Raw genomic sequence first — 22,178 nt, 5'->3', positions numbered from 1 at the left:
CGTTTAGTATATTTAGGTAACAGAACATTATGTGGTTGAAATGGTGGAGTCCATTCGTGGTGGCAAATGACCCATATTCTGAAGCGGAGTTTAAAGGTGGCTATAGATTTACTGTTTTGGCCCGGTACGGTTTGAATAGCTTTGAAAGCGTTGAGCTTGTCTCATTGAGACGTCTTAAGTCTAACTTTTGGTAGCAGGTACATTTTACTTTTTATATTAAAAGTACTCTTTATTTTTATACGAAGAATTTCTATTAGGTTTCAGATCGCAAAAGATTCATAGTTGCTTCTCTTCTCAGTAATCTATTAGCACGAGCATAATCCCTATCAGGATATTTACGCTTGATTAATTAGTAGAATATTTATGAATAAGAATACTAATATTGGTTATTCAGTTCTAATGAACTGAATTGTTTGCAAACGGTCTGTATGTTCGTGCTTTAACTGCCACGGCTTTTATTTACGGTCCACAACAATATGTTTGTTCGAACGTATGCTTAGTTTCAGTTTGAGTTCCATAAAATGCTTATTTGCTCATTTGCAGCATTTTATGTTTTATTTATGCTTTCCGGAACGAGTAAACCAGTCTAACTGAGCTTGTAATATGTAAATCCTGTTTCACAATAATATTGTTTGAGTTAAAATTTATTAAATAAATGTCTGCGTCTCACAGTTTTTTTGTTTGGATAGTATTAAATAGTATCTGCTGTGGAGGAATGTTCTTTCAGACGGAGTAGTGTTTTCCTTGGTCAATAAGTAGCAGCGAACAAGGGCTGTCAAATAAACGCACTTCCCCGTCGTGTGTTCTCCCTCATAACGTCAACAGAATGTTTTGTCTCGTGTTGTTTGACATCGATCTGTGGTGTCGCAGCCAACGACTGACACGCTGACGGTACAAAAATAACAATTGCATAAAAGAAGGGGAACTTCTGCTCTCCCTGAAATCTCTTTGTTCGCAGGAAGATTGTTCGATGCAACGCTCGCCTTATTACCAACAAAGGAATTTACGAATTTCCTTCCCCGTGTATTTGTTTAGGAACTAATGGAGGAACCCTTCTTCAAAAAAAATCACGTGAATGAGAAAAATCTTGGCAACAGTAACGGTTGCTATGGCAACGCCCCTGTGAGCCAGTTCTATTAGTTACATAATTAGATAAGCTCTGAAAGGATAGGATGAATTAAAATTAACGGATAATACCCTGTTGAGTAAGTTTTTGTATCAAAGATCAAAAGGGAAAAACGAGTACATTTTCGTGACAGAGAAAATAACAATTTCAGTAGAAGAAAACTCTTTTACAATAATTTCGACTCAAGAACATGTTGAGAGTTTCTTTGTGTTAATCTCTAATAAGGAAATAGGTCTTACATCATTCAAGAAAACACATTGCCTAATAGGTTCTTAGACATCTAATTTGCTCTAGTCCCCTTAACCTTTAATAAGGCAAGTTAAAAGTTATACTATACTTGAATATTCTAAAATAGGCTTTATAACGAGTCTAAAATTTAATCAGCCAGCTCGAATTCGTGTATGTTCAATGTTCATTGTTCAGATATTATGTAAGTTGTAACAACATCCGCATTAGGGAATAATCCAACCTTATCCAACTGTAGGCTTCACAAACATTGATATTACGAATACAAAGTAATTCCCAGACGAGCAATATAGAAAATATTCGCTTTAAACCTAAGACCAAATGGAATTGAAAATTTCCATGATTGAAGTAAAATAGTGCTTTAATACGGCTTTTTAAAGATTACTAACATGCATAACATCGGTGTATGTAATTAATATGACTCCAGAGGGTTATGGAAATGGGTATTTATTATGGTAAATTTTTGCCCATTAGTAAAACTCAAAACCTGTATGCCATCGCCTAATATTGGCCGACAAGATATAATCATGATCATCTTCACGCTGTGAACATAAGGAGTCAGAAGATCGACTATTGAGTGTCGATCAATAGATTTTTTTATAATGTGAATGTTTTTTTAATTGTCAATAGTAGTTTTGGAAAAGGCTGTATAAACTTCTGTATGAAACAGTACTAAACCGCGAGATGTTGCCATATTAATGCCATTGAATATCCATTCGTGAAAATGTGTAACAGTATCTAAAGTTCCTTTAATACCCATTGGATAGAAAACAGTTTAATTTCGCCAACAATAGATATGTAATTACCACTATAAAGTTTTCGCTTCGCTACCGACGCGCATTCGAACAGCTTTAAGCGACTATTATCGCGTAGAAACACACAAAAGTAAACAACTATTGTTATTTTCGGTTCGTTGCCTCGGGCTTGCATTTTGTGGGTGTCTATATAGCTACACTTACTTCAGCTCTTGACTTTGCCCGCACGAAAGGATTCCATAGCTAAAAAGATGTTCACTTTTATGTTAACAGAAATATCGATAAGGTAATAGAAACAAATTCTTATTAATCGGACACTAGATACTTAATTATGAAATTACGTTAATTACGCTAAATATGTACTTAAAATTGTGCCGCTACAACAGATACCACATTGTGACGTCATATGCCTTTTCAACCCACTGTGCACTGTAGTCCTGTAATTTTGCATTACGTAAAAAAAGGAAAAATACGTGCTATTGATTGCCAGTTGTAACATACATCTGTTTATCCCCTTGCACACTTTCTCATTCATAATAATAGTAAGATAGGTGTATACAAGATGTATGCGCAGATGTACACGTACATACATGTTTATTTCCCACTAGCTGACCCGCGCAACTTCGCTTGCGTCACATAAGAGAGAATGGGTCAAAATTTTCCCCGTTTTTGTAACATTTTTTATTGCTACTCTGCACCTTTTGGTCTCAGCGTGATGATATATAGCCTATAGCCTTTCTCGATAAATGAGCTATCTATTACAGAAAGAATTTTTCAAATCGGACCAGTAGTTCCTGAGATTAGCGCGTTCAAACAAACAAACAAACAAACAAACAAACTCTACAGCTTTATAATATTAGTATAGATTTGTAGTATACATACCTATGCATACATATCGTCAAGTTTACATATACTTACATCTAAACAGCTTTGCAACACTGGTTTCTATTTAGAAATACGTGCTATGAAATTTTTATAAGAATCTTTCGTAATACCTTGGATGAGCTTTTTAGAAAATAAGAAACTGTTGGCGAGTCGGTCTGATACCCTCAGGTCTTATAAAATTGACAATTAACAGAGATGCCATGCAATCTTTAAACGTTTTTAAGAAGATCTGTTCCAATCTTGGTAAACAGCGGAATATACTCAGATAATTGAGTATATTTTAAAGCTATACTGGATTTTTAGAACATTTTAAGTCCCCAAAAGGGGTATTAAAAACAGTTTGACTCCAGTTTGCTTTTATTTTGCTTCTGCATTGGGAGCACTTATTTTCTGAGTCTAAAAATTTGAATACAGGTACTAATCCTATATTTTTTAAAGGTTTTAATATTTTTTTTATGAATTATACCCATAACCTATAACAGGCAGGTATTAAACAGTTTTAGCACGAGTATTTCAAAGACATTTGCAGTCAAACCAAGTCCAGCCATAAAAGGTATTTTAAAAATATCTGCAATCTGTTCCACAAGCTTAAACCGGTCTCAGTTTGAAAATCACTTGAAACCCCACAGTGATTTGCGAGTTCAATGTAAGAGGATCGTCGGTGGGACGTTATCTTATTACGTAGTAATGATGTGTGCTTGCAAGCTGCTCTAGTAGATATCACTTGATTGATGATCGTACTGCACTTCAATAGACATTCGAGTTCCTTCTGCGATTTCTTTGTGTACTCTCTTCATGTGGAAGTCAGTTCCCCTTTGCTGATTTTTGTGTCGTGTTTGATGGAGATGTGTGGTTAGGCTATTTTGTTTCTAGATTTTCTTCGAGTGGATTATGCTCTGCAGTGAAAAGAGAATTACTTTGAATGAAATTATTGTGTCAACGTTTTATTTATGAGTGAAATGGTTTTTTGAGTTATATGAAGGAAAAATACTAAGAAAATTAACAACAACTTAGCCAAATACTTAGTCGCGAACCTTGCGTGGAAGGCAGAGAAACTCGGCATGTAGAATATAATAATATGTAAGTGACTCATAGGGTTATGCAGCTATAATCTAGAAAATTCGTTCACGCTAAGGCTCTATTTACTTGCTGCATTATAACGATGTCTCTTAAGCACATAACTTAACTCTCAAATTATTAGCTTGTTTCCAGAGAATCGCAACATAAATGTTATTCTACTATAGTTCCCCTAAAACAAACAACAATAACATTAACTTTGTTCTACACCACATTTTTTTGCAAGTTACATTTAAACAGCCAACTTTTTGCATAGTGTAGGTAAAAGCGGACGTTTGGAGCGGACCTGCGGTGGAGCAATCAAGGTCTGACAATGACTCAGTGCACGTGGTACTGAATGCCATGGTAAAATCTTAATGTTGCACTGGGTGTGTCCCTTACTGGAATTGAGGCTTACGAATCACAACTATGTGTAATCGTGGTCAATAAATCTTGACATTTGATTATATTTCATGTAAAGTTCATGTCATTATTAAGATCTTTGCATTCAAACACGTGTTTATGGTTTTTAAATTCAAAATAGTAGGTATCATATACCTACATAGAAATCTAGGCTGTTTTGTTTACTTGTTTAGGAATTTGAAGAATATTACTTAAAAAATTAAAAAGTCCTGTCTTTGAATAAATTGGAGATAACGAATCACAACTATGTGTCGTCGTGGTCAGTACGACATTTGATTATATTTTATGTAAAGTTCACGTGATTATTAAGGTCTTTACATTCAAAATAATAGGTTTCATATAGAAATCTAGGCTGTTTTATTTACTTGTTTAGGAATTCGATAAATAAGTAATAGTTGAAAGACGAAAATGTCCTATCAGTTGCTAAGGCTTACTTTTAAACCGTGATAATCGTTGTCATGGAAATGTACTGTGATATCGTTTTATAAAAACAATTCGTTAAGTGACTGTATATTATTTCCTTAAAGAATAAATTAATGGTTTCTTAGAAAAATATAATAAGCGTTTTCCTTTAAAGAAAATCACTTATAAAATATTTATAAATGAACGATAAATAATGCCTGTAACGAAGCATTTGTTTGCTGTATAATGTCAAGATTATTAGAATGTGAGAGAATTATATTTAAAATGTACTGTACAAATAGTTCCTACGGCGCCTATTAGAGGCGCTGAATAGATTTATATATAAAATTTACCCAGTACCCAGTGCAGTTATTTTCAAAAGCGTAATTTTCTATCACTATTGACAGTGATGGAAAATTGCGCTTCCGAAACTAACGTGCCGTCGGTCTGTTCCATTTTCATTATAAGTAAAAATAACGGAAAGAATTTTCGACGAAAGCCACTGGATAGTAATTTGATCAATTATCAAGAATTGCCCCTAAAAGTCGTCTGCCAATTTGTAATTGAGTAAAACACTAAGACACAATGGCTAAAAGGCCGGCGCAACCCAATTTACAAACTTTTCACCTTCTTCAAACCCTTTTAACGTTTGATAGATTCTGATGGTACTTCGAAAAACTCGATACAAACTAGATCGCCGTGATTTTATTTCACCATAGTTCGGGAAATAACGTTTGGCTTCTGGTAAAGTCCGTAGCAACTTGCTTACTTTGGCAAAGAACATTTTTCACTTATTTTTTAAGAGTAACTTTTGTTCTCATTTTTTTCTTAAAACATATATAATATTCCTTAAAATAAAGAAAGACATAATTAAAATTTTGCTAAATAAATCATGAAAACACTCATTAAGAAAATGTTAACGATATCATTCCGAGTGCGTTCGCGTATTATAGCATTTTTTGACACATTCTTAGATCAGCAGTCCTAAACAAAACGTTACGAAATATTTACAAATGGCGGGTCCTGTTCCTCGTTTATTCTCTGTACCCTCGTGTCCATCATGTTGAACCTTGGACTCAACAAAGATGTAGTCGGAGATAATTGGACGATCAATTTGCACCCCAGCTTAGCCGATAATTTGCTTCGAATAGGAAAACATTTGTACAAAAACAAATACAATGTTATTACTACCTTTCAGTTTGATCTCCGGCTGTTGAATTGTAGTTGATATACTGGGTAAATTACCCTGGGGTGTTGTGGGAACGAACTATGAGATTGTGTTGGTATAGAGGTAATAATCTATGTTATAGTGATGATTACTTCAGCGATTGAAGGTTAAGTTATCTGCAATATGTGTAGCTAATTTCAAGGATTCTGATCTTTGAGTACATAATAATATGCAGTTAAGTAAATTTTTTTCTAATATTTTTACTTAACTGTATGACTGAACTTAACTGAACTTGTTCTATGTGATAATTGAAAATGACTCAAACTATGCCATAAAGACTTAAATGATTGTTTTCTGTCAGCTTTAATGTTTGATAAAATATCGCTACGAAAATGTTAGTTCTAAATTGCTTCGATGAGGCTTTATCAAAATCTTATCCCGTTTAATAAACACAACATACATACACACTAATATTCTCTTTTGCACTGCATACATTATCTAATTTACTATCAACATCAGCCCATCCCTTCCGGGAAGAGGCATCGTAACATAGTTTATACGTATCCAAACATTTCACATAACAAATTGGTATTTAGTGACACGTTTGAAGAAACATAGAGTCAATATTATTTGAAACATATCTGTATTCGCGGGAGCTTGCGTACGTTCCCGTTTGCGGTCTCGATTTCCTGTGAAACAGGAAATTTCCGAACGTCCGCTCAGAAACAGCGAATTCCAAGTTATTTCACTATTTACCGTCGTACGTACAGTTTTTATTACTACTATTGTACTATTTTGTTTGAAAATATAACACAATGATATAAAACAATGCATTTTCTTTTGTAAAATTTTACATACTCATTTCTTTTGTTACTAGGTTCATTTTCAACGCGATATTAGTAAAATAGCAGTCCTTCCAGATTGCTCCTTAGCTACGGTTACTCTTAACCACAAATACGAATAATAACAAATTGGACAAGCTCTCTATTAAATTTGTTATGTAATGTACAATGTAACTTCAGGTTAAAATAATTAACTAGAAAAAGTCTTGTATTTAAATTGCATGTTAACTATTATTTTTAAATTAAGTGGCTGTGATTCAAGTAAACAAGTACTTTTATATACGTTTTGTAAAAACTATGTACGCAACTATGTCTGTGTTAAAAGATTTTCCGGGATAAAAAGTATCCTATCTGATAATCTAGAAGATAACGAAATTTCATCAAAATGCGCCCGTTTCGTAGTTCTTGTATCTATCATTCATATACACATCCGTGCAAAACTTTCGCATCAATTATTAATAATACGATTTGAAATAATTCGCAACTGTATTCGACTTAGTTTAATTAGCAAATGTATTTTACAGTCGATATTCAGGTTGATATATTTATTACTCATTAGTCCATTTATTGTACAACATGATTGATTGATGGATTGCAGTTACGTTAAAGTACTAAATACGTTTGGCAACGTAGTGATGAGTTGTGGAAAGTATGATAAATAATTTATGCGATATTACTGCATTACACATATTGAATATAAAGAGGTATGCTAAATTTAAATTGCAATATAAAAATTGCACTGAGAATACAGTATTTTATTTTATTGACTGCAAATATCACCAATATTAGCAAGACTGAGAATTTCCTAACTAAAGGCATTTGCTTTTAACTTATCATAACTTCACTGATTCTGTGAAACGCTATCAAACCAGCTACTATAAGATAACGATGGGTTCCACGGCTGTTGAGCCGTGTAGCATCATTCAAAGATATAGATTTGCCAATAAGTTCCCGAAACCATTGCCCTCGAAACTAAAGTCGCAAACATCGCACTGACAGAGAATAACAGACTGAATGATATTTCACTTCAGGATTATTCCCTCCTAATAACACGGGGGCCGTAAATTGACGCTGAATCTGGGCCTTATTAAACTGTCTTGTAAATCGTGTTCGCACACTGGAAAGTGCTGATCACATAAAAAATAACAGGCCCATAAAAGCCGCGTGCCTCCCCAGTGGGCGCGCTCGTATAATCAGACAAATATATCAGTATAACTATTGATTTTTTGTCTTATTTTTCGGAAGGGTTGCACTGTGTTGGGAATGCGTTTAATGTGTGCTCTATCTCTGTAATGGTATGTGGAGATGGAAATAATTTACATTACGTTTTAGAATTGTTTTGAACTGGTGTAGAGGTTATTGAACTCTGTTTATCCGAGATTTTTAGCAAATAAAATGGTACGGGAAGGAAAAAGTGGTTAAACTGAAACGAAAAAGAGAATACAAGGTTAGAAGTTTGAAGAATGCGAAATTCAACTGATTCCTAAAACTTCGACCGCCTCGTTACCACCGTCGTCAGTCGAAGTTCGCCTTATAATTCATATTCTAGGTAAGTAATATTGTTTCACAACAAATGTCTGAAACATGTTTTATTCATTAACCGTACAAAACCGTACCTGAAATATCTACGCAGGTATGTGAAATACATTCACAACAAACATATTACACCAAATTCAACTTTTCCGTGTTTTATTGTATCGCCAATATTGATACTATACATTCAATTCACGTTTCATTTGATGTTATCAGTTCAGTGGTTCGTTCATACGATATAATGGTACTTGTGGAAATTTTATTGGTTCTCCGCGAAGTATGAAGCACTTGTGATATTACCGTCAGTCACCCTGGAGTGGTGGAGCCGCCTCGTACTCATAGAGGAACCCGAGACGTCTCGCCGGGCACCATGCGATTGTCCTTAGGCCACGTACAAATGTGCCAAACACAAAAATGAGTGTGATTTGAAATTGAAAGCAATTTAAGTTTTGCTACTAGTACTATTTACCGTGTATTAAACGTACTTAAAAAATACTAATGAAAGAAAATGATCTGCCTTCTGATCCTAGATGTGAAACTATTATTCAGCTAGGGTGTATGTTGAAAGTATAAAGAAGTAAAGGATCTAGAGGTCGTAGTTTTGTCAACCTATAAAAGTTTGAGAATATTCCCATAAATTCATCGATCTCAGAGTTGTTTTCTCGTAGAGCCTTGTTTAGTATTGCTAGCTCAAAGTTTTGTTGTTGTATGTAATTAAAACAATAAAATGAATAGAAATTAAAGGCTAAGGCAAAACTAGCCAAATCAAACCGATTTTCCTCAAGCCTATTTATTTTTATTTAGCATATTTTACAAAGTGTCAATTTTCCATTTTTCCACGTATTTTGTACGTGAATTCATCCTAAGGTTGGGGTGCGCCGTGCTGACCCAGTTCGGGATCGTCGCGGGATCACTCGAAAGGGTTTACGGTTTCAATATTTGGAAGCCTTAACATATATGCGCACTTTAGCTGTCTTATATAATGCACTCCGTTTCAAGTTACGTCGACTTTTATGAAGTAAACAACGCAATTTACGAGCGCGACCTATTTGTAACTGTTAGAAGATTAGTCGCAGCCTTGCATAACTCCGGCAGCCTTCACAAGGTAGTCTAATCTGGTTCAGAGGGCTGGTATCCAATTTGCCGCCGCGTTTGTGGGGCTTCGACCGCAACTCGCGTAATTGACACCGAAAGTAAAACCGCAACTTATAAATCGGAAAACGTAACGTAGACGACAACCGCACGGCGCAAAAACCACCTGCGAAATTACAACACGTAGCACCTCCGCGGCGACAATCGACTGCACCGGCCGGTATATCCAATCTTCTAAATGCTTTATTATTATCGTCCCGACTACCAATAAAAATAACGTAATTTACCATTCGAATAGAGCGCTCTTATAGGTTTAGTTTAGAAAGTTGGCATCTTGTCCATAGCGGTTATTCCGCGTTCCCTACATAGACTATCAGGCTGCAGGTTGTACAAAAAGAAGGCTCTATTTAACGGGAACTGATTCAGAAAAAAGCGCTCTGTGAGCTCCATGACGAAGAACCGGATTACTATGGCCGGGCCGCAAAACAAATCCACTACGATTTACGTACCGTAAACTCGTTACGCGTTTGGAACGAGACGCGTTCGTGCCAGAGCGTATAGTTGGAATTTGTTTCTTGTTGTGACGACACGAGAGTTGAGATCGGGTGGCGAGGGGTGCGTTAAGTACCGCCGGCCGGCGAGAGAGCGGCGAGCTTACACTGTATGGAGAGGTTCGCAGGTTCATTCGTAGGAAGTGTCGTTATCACAGTCGCTGTTCGGCGTTCGGGCAGCGTGGTTCGTTGCGGCCGGTCTGCGTACTCGCTGCGAGTCTACTCACTTCGACAGAAGTTTTGCGGAGATCGTGTTCCGATATTGCATCGGCGGCGGCCTTTCCCAGTCGTGACTGATCACGGGCGCTTTATAGAAAGTGAAACTGTATGCTTTAGACGTGGAAACAGATTGTGCAAGGACATCTAAACTTTGTGGTGAGATTGAGTAGTGACAGTGGGACAAGTCGGTTTGCTGGTGATAACTGGGGTTTTCCGGGACTCGTTTCGATATCAGCGCAGTTTGTGTAAATAAACTGTGTCTAGACTATTGAACCGGTGCAGAATTTTCCGAAAACGGTAAGTAACTACAAATTATAAGTGATGAAAACTTGGAAAATCATGTTGATGACAATGTTTAGATTTACTTTTATTTTAAAACGTCCTAGTTAAGTGAAATTTAATTAGAAATAAAAAGTATCTGTGGAATTTACTTAAATACCAAGTAAGTTGGTCGGCAACATTTTTAATAAGTAGACCGGTGTTTTGGGCCGTTATTTTGTGTATTTCCCGGTGCCGTGGGCGATAAATCTGCGAAATAAAAATTAAATGATGAATGCAAATTGGTTTCATCAACCTTTAGCAAGGCGGGGAGTAGTCAAGTATTCATAAGGACGGAAGTGTGTAAGTAAAATGGTAATATCATTAGAGAAACATCGCTGCATCGCTCGGGGCTGTTATTTAAAGACGAGGATAATAATTTAGGGTAATATTATAAAAAAATGAAGTACATTTTCGTACTCACATTATGCCTTTGAGACATAAAGTATTGCGAGTTGCAAAAATATTTTTGTGTATAAAATAAACAGGTTTATTAAAACTGGATTATCCAGTATTTTATTTTGGGTATGGTATCAATATAACACGGCGGAGATGTAATTAATCAATCTTAGATGTCAATTAAGACAACATGTAAGAGTGGAGCCCCTTCTATCATTATAAGGGTGGCGAAGGGTATTTAATTTGTACTGATTACATCATTAAAACATACTAGCGTTGATAACTTAAATACAGTTATAGTATAAGATTGATATCTGCTTACAAAATTTGTCTTATACTTTTAACTATGAGCATTTACTTACGCATAGCTGAAAATCTACGACAATTTTGTAGAATTCTAGGAAAAAATGCTGCCTTACAGATATTACGATTTTAATCAGATTAAAACATGATCTTTGTTATAATACAAACAGTTTAAAGGTACAAGGAAACGGTACGCCAAGTAGAACGACTCTAAACAACTTTCTAAGCGCTAATCGGGTAAAGGACTAACGAGTAGGTCGTAGAATTAATAATAAGTACTATCGTTTCAAACCTTACTGGTATCTTACAAACGTTAAAATAATTATATTGTTAAAACAATATAATTATTAAAATAATTATATTGTTAAAACAATATAATTATTTTATAATTTTTATATTAAAACTTAAATAATATTTGTAAAGATAAAATCTTTCAAGAGCCTTGTGTGTTGTGTTTCATGTTCATAATTTCTATGAATAACTCAGTTTTTGCTTGCTTTACCTGATATGTATATCTTTAAAGGTCCTTCACAAACTTTTAAACAAAATAGCATTTTAAATTAAAACATGAAAAGTGAAAAATAAACCGCCGTTTTCGGTGTACAATTTGATCACTTATCATGGACTCACATGACTCGTCTAGTATTGTATGAATATATGCTATAGAGTAAACATTAAAAAAATCATAATTACCATTTCTTAACTGATTTTATACCCTAACATACAGAGCTATTACAAACCCCATAATGGTAGCTATTCATTATTCTCAAAAAAGTCCCGTAAAACAACATGCGTAGATGCGTATGTTCATGCAAAAAAGGGGTGGCACCAATTGCCGATTTCGTGAGGGTCAAAAGCAATTAGTTCTTTCTATAAAGATGTTTTATTCATTAGCCACTTAAAGTTATATTTATTTGATTTGAATAAAGATAACACATAATTAGCGGACGTGTGGTTTTTGAACGTGCCTTTAATTACATAATGCATTCATGTATTCATTGATAGGGATTGCAATATTTTAAATGCTATTCAGGTTGCGCAAAATGTCTGTTTGTTCAAAGGCATTTGCAATGATTGTTGAAGGTACTGCTTTTTTCAACTTAAAGTGTTAGCATTGCGTGAGCCAATTGCAAAAAACAAAAGTTACGGTTTTGCTATTGCTTCGAATAGTTTCGCTGGGATTTGTTATACAGTTTAATTCTTCAAAATTAAGTCGTATTATTAATAAAAGTATAAAATATAATATTACTGCAGAAAGGAAAGTACACATGACAAACGCGCATATTATATTTATCTCTTAGAAAAACATCTACGAACAAGAAAACACGTCTTATTTTAAAAATGCTCTCAAGAAAAACATACCGATCAAAGGACTTCTTTTACAATAATATGAAAATAAATAAATACCATACAGTACTGTCTGAATGCATCATTGAACACAATTATACTCTCACTGTTTTGTTTGTAGAAACTTATGGAAGAGATCTAATATCAATCACTTAAAGATCGGACAATAGATGTACATCGACGCGTCGTTCACAGTTTACTCTCATTTGTTCTTCAAGTGAAACACACGAAACTACAATTTAGTCCAGTGCTGTAAAAACTGTGCAAAAAGCTAAAAAGTATAGTTACTAACGTGAATTGCTCTTCATTATCGCTTTTCCTAATTTTTTTGTCGTAAATTTGTAGTAGAAATAGTCGACTTTGGTTTCTGCCGCTTCCTAAGGGTACAAGACGTTATTAAGTATGTATGCATTAGTCGTAAAAATATGTTTTATGTATTGATAATGATTTCATAATCATCTTAGTGTTAACCTAAAATAAATAATACGTTTTCACAGCAGTGTAGAATCTCATTATTGAATTGTACAGCCATAAGCTTAGAATTAAGTCATAAAGACGTATGTTTATGTATGAAGTAATAACATTAAATTTTGCTATAAAATTAACTATGTTTACACAGCGAAACTAAGATTGAATTGTAGTAAATATTCTAACATCTTCACTCATTCGTAAATATTATACCTTGTATACATATTTATGTCCGTGAATGTACACGTGACATAGATATTACGGTGGAGATAAAATCTAATATCATTGTATTGACACGCGTATTAGTATGCAGTCTATCACGCGAACAACGTGACGTAGCATCGTTGTGTATTTCTGCTTACACTACTATTCTATTTATTATAAGGGCTTTGTAGCACTTTGTTTTGGATCTTTTATTTATACTTACTGGTGTCATGCAGAAACTAACTATGGTCGTATTTGTTAAACATATTTTCGTTTGCGTGATTGCAAACTCTGATAAGCGATTGACATTTAAAGTTGTTTTCAAAATATAGTTTCTTGAATGTCCGCAAGGGGTGCTGATTAATTATGCGTATAAAGATTCTCGATTATGAAAAGTCAGTTTCATAGAGAGCTTGTGTAGAATTAGAGTTCTCGAGTCTCACACTAAATCATGTCTTTACCTAGCTGACTTTGAGTAAAATATTACAGATACTTTTTATCACAGAACGTTTTCGGAAGATCGCATGAAATTTTTCTTCGACGACGAATTGCAGGTAAAAGGTAGTGATTTTGTATTCATGCGCGCCGGTCGTGATAGCGTGTGGTCTTCCTTTTGGAATCGTGCCCGGTAGATGCCAATAGTTAAACTATTGTAATGTGTGTGCAATTGCGCATACCTAGGCTTGAGCCTTAGAGATTTAGAAGTGTAATTCTATGGATGATACGTCTTAGTATCTTTGTCTTTTTGTTAGAGTCACGTTATTTTGAGCCCAGAAACAAGATGTTATATTATTTAAGTGTTCTGCAATTACGTGTAACGTCTGGGTACAATATGTGATCATTATGGGGTTTTCTCTGATAACCGAAAGACATAAGACTGACTCCCGGTTTCTGAGTACATTTAGCGGTAGTTAGTCTATCTATTCAATAACGTTTTTTTATGAGTTTTAACGCTATTGAATAGATAAACTACTGCTAAATGTACCTCAGAAACTGGGGGTAAGTAGACTAAGTAGGTTGTATAAGCTATTGGACAGTAACTCGCTTTCTTGCGCATACTTAACACCATATTCGTATCAAAAGGAATCTTCAGTAACACCAAGCTTTCTGCTCCCATACACATTATCACTTAGGGAAAGTGAACTAACTTCAACAATGAAGCTATTTATCACCCGCCGAGGAATTTCCATAATAGGTACACAAAGTAACACTAGGTCTTCTCTAGCCCTTATAAGAGAAAGGTACGTAAAGGTTAATATTCTCATAGCAACATACCAAGACACCTAGACAACATTATGACTAAATTCCAAGTTCCAGCGGTTTCCTTTACGACATAGTTACTACCTAAAGTAGATATATTTCAATAAACTTCCAAAGTTTTAACCATAGAAAGTAATTTGACACTACTAACGTAATGAATTCTACTCAATATTGCGCAATTTCAAGTTATTAACAAAACTTCGGAGCGAACATTTTCTCGCGTTTGAGAAACTTTGAACATTACCTAAAACACCTCAAGAAACAGAAAAGATACACAGAATTCTATTTCTTATTTCAATAAAGAGTTAAATTATTCAATAAACAGTTGAAAGTTCGTAGTTCGTTCCGTTTATTTGCTGTTTGCAAATAAAACAAACTAAGAACTTTTATTCAAAGTCCTAACTTCCATTTCTAGACTTTAAAGACGGAGAGAATACAACAATATTTTTTGCTATCGTCGGCAATAAAACTCGTCCGCAGTCGTTAATATAAAATATGGTACTACTTATTATGTAATGAGCCAATTTACTTGACACTTTATTACCGTCGGTACTGTAAGCGACAGTAAAACTTGTCAGAAATAAAAGCCTCTTAAAAATAAATATGAGAGTAGGATCTTAAGATTCTTTTTGCTGATTGATTGGCAAATTGATGATTTAATTCGTTGCACTGCAAGAAATCCGGTTTATATAAGTGGATTGCAATTTTGTACTGTGGTTTAGAGTTTATTATTGATCCGCGTCAATTATTTGAAGAACTGAATTGAATCCGATTATGAAATCAAGAGAAGGATTAAAATATTTTTATTCGTAGACGGTCGGTAATTATGAAAGACAATTTATTCTGTTAATCTGCCGGCGAGAGATATTAAGATCGTAGACCGCAGTCTTGAAGTATTTTGACCTTCACTGTTTCTACTATTTTAAGAGAATCTGGGGCAATGAACTTTAATAACTCTAATCGTAATATTTTTCGACTAAGGCTTGAAATACAGAGACCATTAAATGTTATGATTTCTATATTTTCGGTATTACAATTGAATCTTGCTTTATTCTATATTCTGGATACTACACGGACTAGAAATATTTTAACAATTGTGTAAGACAGTAACCGTAATGTCCATGCTTGCATTGTTAAATAGATATAAGCGGCATCTTAATACCACTTTTTCAATAATTAAGATCATGTAGGCACTATGTAAAGTTTGTCAAAAATAAATAACGGTCAAACTCAACCTAAAATATGTCTATAATAATATTTGTACGTATATTTCTTGGGTGTCCAAACACAAACACAGTTACTGAAGTGTCACAGAACCCATGTTATACGAGAATTAAATCAAAAAAGATAAAGTTACGTTACCGTTCCGTGGTATACATAATTAATTTATGATAATGTGTTGTCCGCGGGGTTAGGTTGAGTGCCCACTTATGGAGCATATTTCCTTTTACATTTTTATCAACGTTTATTTGATACGTTTTATTCATATGTAATATACAGGTGGCAATTACTTGGTAAAACAGTTTCTCTATATCCCTCGTTTCACCTAAGTGGGCGTAGCATATACTCATTAACTTTTCAGAGATATGCAGTAATGTTACGATGCAATAAAGGAAAATAAAGTACTTAACTAGTATGGTATTTCTTCGTTCCACCACATTGATAGTCTTGCACACGCACCCCCGGTATTTCACTTTTTACATGAGTGGACGCATTCGCCCTTTAAAAGTTAATGATGAGTGATTACAATCAGCAAAAACACGTGTTTCAAATATCAACTGGCACAAGAAACTAATACATGGCGAACAATTGCGTGATATATTGTTATAATTTATAACGTCTTACAATATTGCGTGTGTATTACAAATTAGGTCTGCATCTCAAAAATATTCACGGAGTGATAAAAGCCTGGTATGAAGCAACACATTTAATCCCAATTTTAATAACATTAACAATATTCCGGAGACCGAAAAAGTTTCTAAGAGCAAGAGCCTTCAGAAACACTTTGTCTTAAGAATTTTCGTATCTTAGTTCCACAATGTTAGAGAAAAATTCTAGCGACGAGAATTAGATACTTTTCTCATATAGGTTTCTTTTTATATTCCCTATTTCATAAAATGTGTCTGCTTAAAATTCTAACGCCGCGTCTTGCTAAGAGGATAAAATGAGATTTTACGTTGAAGAATATGCTTAAGTTATTTTGAACGTGTTCACTTGTTTACGAAACTTTTAGCTGAGGTTAAGTTATAGTGCCATATTGTGCGTATTTTGTGCAGAGGTTAAAAGGTTGTACGACAAAGAAACGGGTTCAAAAGTTTTAATCAAGTGAAAACGCAAATATATTTTTGTCGCCAATGACGTTTGTTCTAGACGCTTAAAGTGCAATGTACTGTTTAACGTACATTTATACGACTTTTTTATATTAAGTAATATAAAATAAAAAAAAGCAATGTCTTCTCAAAATAAGACACATATTACAGACGATTGAAATTTATAAGAATGAAGCTGCATTTGTACCGACATTTCTATTACAATTGATGTTTTACTAAAATATTTTTTGTTCAGCAAACCAATCTCGAAAATAAATACATTTTAGATTTTTTGTGCAACAGAAACACGTTGCATGAGAGCACGATCCATTTATCAATCTATCGTCACACCAGCGGCAACGTTCGGTCCTGGGGCTCTATCTGAAATTGATTACACTAATCAACACGAGAGCAGTACGACATGACCTTACTCTAGTGACGACACCTATGAGAACAGAATGAAAACTGCACTTACTTCAAAATCTTCACAATTAACCCGCCACATAATTGCCGAACATAAAATATAATGACCCAATGAAACAATAATTAAATTTCTGAGAACCTTCAGACAATAAAATTAATATTATTACGCACGGAACAATACTTTGGGCACTCACCTTAACATTGAAAGTAACCGATGTTCCGCTTTGATATCACACAGACGACTTTAATCACACTCACTGACAGATCGCAGATGGGTGTAGATTAGCGACTAGTGGATGCGATTTGTCGGACATGCAACTAAATTGTGCTGCGTCATCTCTTCTTGATGATATTTTTTATGATAGGATATTAGTCTACACAGTTTATACGGGTGATTTGTTCCACAATGATAGATGACGATCATTATATTTGTTTGAACGCAGGTCTATTGTACAGCTCGTAATGAAGGAAACAAGTGGGCTGTAATTTTAAATTATAGAAAGTTTTGTCGACGTAGGATCTGGTGAACAGCCAAAGCCAGTCGTACTTTAATATAGTACGAGAGTAATAAGGCACTTTAAGTAGAAGTATTGGAATAAAAATGTTAATTCGCTTCAAGTTTTGGCTGCTCTCCTAAAAACTTCGCAACGATTGTCGTGAGACTGCCTAGTCAGCGTATGAGTCAGAATCAGCTTTTTATCTTGGTTTTTTAGTGGACTCTGATGTACTAAATAATAAGCTGTCTAATAAATCAGATCTATTTCATTCACAGCGTGATTCTTTATTGAACTGATACATTTAATTCAGAGTGAGATAGCGACACGAGGTAGCCGTTAATTGATTTTATCTGTCTTAGAATCCCAGATAAAATCAATTCTTACAGTACAGTGTGATTCATATAGAAATACTAGATATCTGGAATTGTTACAAACACAATGCGAATCCAATAAGCTTCACAAGATGTCTAGATACAAGACGTCTTACTCGCAGCTCCAGATATATTACACAACGAGCTGCCACATGTTTTACGTAAACATTCTTCCATTCGTTAAAAATGTATCGATATTTGATTTATATTCCGATGTAACAATAAATCACGATAGATGCCAAAAAATCCAATGAAATTTTACGCAAGCAGGTCGCGGCATCGCCACTGGGAAATACTGCGACAATGAAACAATTGGCAGGGGAGAAAAATGAATGAAAATTCAACGCGTAATACTCGTCTGATATCAAAACACACTTCAGGTCACTGTAATTTGGTAGACAAGCTTTTTTCGTGAGTCGTTTTGCCCGCCGTTCCCCCAAATGCGGCGTGACTTGGCTAGCGAAAGAGATGAGATTAATGACAGGGGAGGAACGACTTATACCGACCTATACTTACACCGTATATACTTACGTGTTAGTGCTAAAACTACAGCTCTAAGAAAAACTTAATTCAATTTGCCTCCGGTGATATTACTTTCTTGGTAATGGACTTCGGACGATATAAGCTAATAGTAATTGGGCCTGAAATATTCCACGACTGAGTTCTAGCGGCCATTAGAGTTTTGTCGTGATGGTGAATCATCCTTTTTATATTTAACGTAGGTGTAGAATATTAATCAAATGTTTGTAATGTATTATTATGTTACAAACCAATGATAATATAACAGTTAAAAAGTAAATATAATTAATCTCAGACAAATGTGTGGGACAAAATTGAAGTGTGGTCACCTTTAAAAGTGGAAATGAAGATATCTTTTTGGATATTGGTACATTACCGCAAACTTATCGCAATGATCGATCAACGTAGTCTGTCACTGTCACTTCTTTAATTCTCTCTGGTTTATACCGTTACATTCTAAAAACAGTAATCTCTGAAGTCTCCGGCCGACCGCCGCGGATGTCGATAAAAACTTTCCTGACAAGTTTTCTTTAACCAGTTTTCTTAGAAAATAAGCTGATAGGCTGTATAGATAAGCGAATGTTACGTGACGGTGTGATTGGAGGAACTTTATCGTATCTCGAATCCGACTTCCGATGGCTTCGATTGTTCCGATGGACTCTGACTCGCATACATTACATCTGACCTTTCGCTAAATTGTTCCATCCCTTCACTGGTAGCTTAAAAAACGTATTCACTGACACATCTCGATAAGTATCGACATGTTTGAAGTTAATTAAACTTTTGCGTAAGTTTTGTAATCTACGAACTACTTCTGACCTTTGCTTATTTCTGGATTGTATTGAATAGAAAGTCGTCTAAACGTAAGTTAATGGATCAGCAAAAAGAATTGTTCTGTAAATGAATGCTTTTGTTGTATTAAACTGGCGAGACATTTACTGGTCTAGCGGGTTTAGTTCTTCGCAAAGTCTGGATCGAATTGTGGCTTGGTATTTCGGTGTATTGTAAGTCTTGAGTTACGGGAGTCATTTAGTAGTTGTAGTGAGGTTGGCAAGACAAATAGCGGTTTACAGTTAACCAGTATTTTGTGTGTTTAGTGTAAATGTGCAGGTAACCCAGAACCCATTTGGTGTGTCAGTCGATTCATAACGTCTGTTGCGTGTTAAGCTGATAAACCTTGTTAATGTATCTAACCGCATTACATTAGTGGACTAGTTGAGCGGCCTCATAATCCTGATATTAGCACAGATAGTATTGTGTGACAATAACTGAAAATAAACTTATAAATCGAATGAATGTTCATGGTTTTTATTACTCTTCTTAAAAATAACTTCAAAATACATTTCGCATTTTTGCGTAATCATAATCCATGTTTAAAAAAACAGTCTATGGTTCAATACGCAACAGGTGAAATCGGCGTGGAATTCTATTCGAAATATACAATTTCACTTCCAATAATTTTACCATTATAATACTGTGCAAAAAGAAAATGAAAAAGTAACACCTTTTTGGCACGAGTTAGTTGCGTTCGTAACACTGGCACTTCAACAGATTTAAGTATAGTGTAAACTAGAGCTTAGGAAAATTTATTTTCTGAGAGTGTGAAATGGCTTATTCAAATGCAAATGCAGAGACCTGTCCGGCCAAAGCGATTTCGCTTAGTTTATTTTATATCTTTTCAGAACGCTGTTCACAGCGCTTAGAGACGTGAGTTGATATCATGCATTTTTCATTTTGAAGTCACTTATTCCTGGGTAATTGAACTCAGGATCTACGGCAGCCGTAGAAAGTTGTTTCTGTATTAGTTCAGCCAATCAATCACATACCCAAGTAATGTCACGGAATTAAAGTAAATACCGAATGATAAAAACTAGTTAGATGCAAAAGGAAGTCATTAGCGTTTCCGCTGCAGCTAGCCTGCTTCCATTAGAAATTTACCGGAAACTTGGTGGTCCAACACTCTCGCTTTTTAAGAGCTCAAGTCACAAAGACGCGTTGACCCGATCGTGATCAGTTTACGTTGAATTACGTCGTTTCGGGAGTCCCACAAAAAACTGTGTCGTGTTGATGCGATTACGACGAGTTGTTGCAATTTGAACGCAACTAAGGACCGCCGTAGTCACGCTCGAACCTCAATCGATCAATTTTGTGAACACTTTCTGTTTTTACGTCAAATCTGCTATTATTTTAAATTGCTACGGCTGTTCTGTAGTGTGGATAATGTTGCTGTTTTCGGTCGCTTTGTTTTGCAATTTAGACGTTATTGTTGGACTATCGCAATGTTATATTTGTTGGCTCATAATTTGAGAACAAAATTTGTAAACAGGGTTTTCCATGTGGTGATAATGTTACGAGTATGATGTTGAGCATAATAGAGAGCTTTTGTCTATATTTAGGGGTTACAATTTGGTAGTGGTTTCTTTAGGTTTAAATTTTACACCATAGTACTCTTGTTATTGATAAAATAGGTACAGCCAGCAAGCAGCAAGCTACGACAAGGATTTCCCGGAAGATATTCTTTTCGCGACGTTCTTGTATTTTTGAACTAGTAGTACTTTTCTATGAACGCAATCCTATTAAAACTTCGAAGATATACCAGCGGATGGATCGACGATATTACGAAACTAGTAAAGTAATCGCAATAACGCATGTTCCCAGTTGCACAGTTTTATGAAAGGCGCCATAACACACTTGCGTTATTACACTGACGGCAAACTTAGGCGCACATAATTAAAACTATTGCTAAATGTTTCACGGTCCAGCGTGCACGTGATTATTACTTGGAACTGGAATTCGGCTCTCCTGTACCGTGTGAAATGTTCAATGAATTAACGCAACACTTCAACGGCCAGTACATCATTGAAAGTCTACTACAGTTGTAATAAAAAATGTTCTAACACACTTACATACTTACCCAGTGAGAATGAAACAATGCACGTCATACGTTACAGTATGTGACGTATCCAACAATGGATCGAGTTGTCTACACAATAGGCGGCTTTTACTTATAATTAAGAGGCCTATGAATGGTTGTCGATACTCTTTTATTTGTAAGCCATCTAGAAACTTATTAGATTCTATTCACGCGAATCGGATGACGGCGTTCGAGATGCAATGACAAGTATTCTGCGGAGACAGGAGGGTGGACCGTTAGTGGACGTGCCGGAATTTGCCATATAGGTACCGTTACGGTGTCCGTCGATCGATTCGCGATGTCTTGATGGACCTTCGCGAACAAATGCCGAGTGATTTTTATGTGTGCTGTTAGCTTTATGACCCCAAACCAGTTCGTGAAATTAATCTCCAATGATAGGAGCTGTGAACTCGTGCCGAGAAGAATTTTTATGAGCAATTTATTTTTTTACTAAAACTCGAGACAATTAGCGTGGAATTTATTGGTCACTAGATTTTCCCGCTGCTTCGTCTCAATCTGTGAATGTAATTTGACGTTTATTATATTGG

At 35.1% G+C, this 22,178-nt stretch overlaps 1 protein-coding gene across 3 annotated transcripts in view; it reads left to right on the top strand.

The window, feature by feature from the left end:
• The first annotated feature begins 10,185 nt into the window (after positions 1–10,185).
• The window catches only part of IRSp53 (Insulin receptor substrate 53 kDa), a 166,169-nt gene continuing 154,176 nt past the window's right edge, over positions 10,186–22,178 (top strand). Inside the window, exon 1 of one of the 3 annotated variants that reach the window (XM_076117514.1) lies at positions 10,186–10,595. The gene's annotated coding sequence lies outside the window, so the exon portion shown is untranslated. The remainder of the gene's footprint in view (positions 10,596–22,178) is intronic. The other 2 variants (XM_076117512.1, XM_076117515.1) reach the window with 2 other exon arrangements.

This window comes from Anticarsia gemmatalis, chromosome 8 (assembly GCF_050436995.1).
Source record: "Anticarsia gemmatalis isolate Benzon Research Colony breed Stoneville strain chromosome 8, ilAntGemm2 primary, whole genome shotgun sequence".
NCBI classification, from domain to species: Eukaryota; Metazoa; Arthropoda; class Insecta; order Lepidoptera; family Erebidae; genus Anticarsia; species Anticarsia gemmatalis.
The sequence above is the reverse complement of the archived record's forward strand: the minus strand, read 5'-3'. Positions and strand labels throughout refer to the sequence as shown.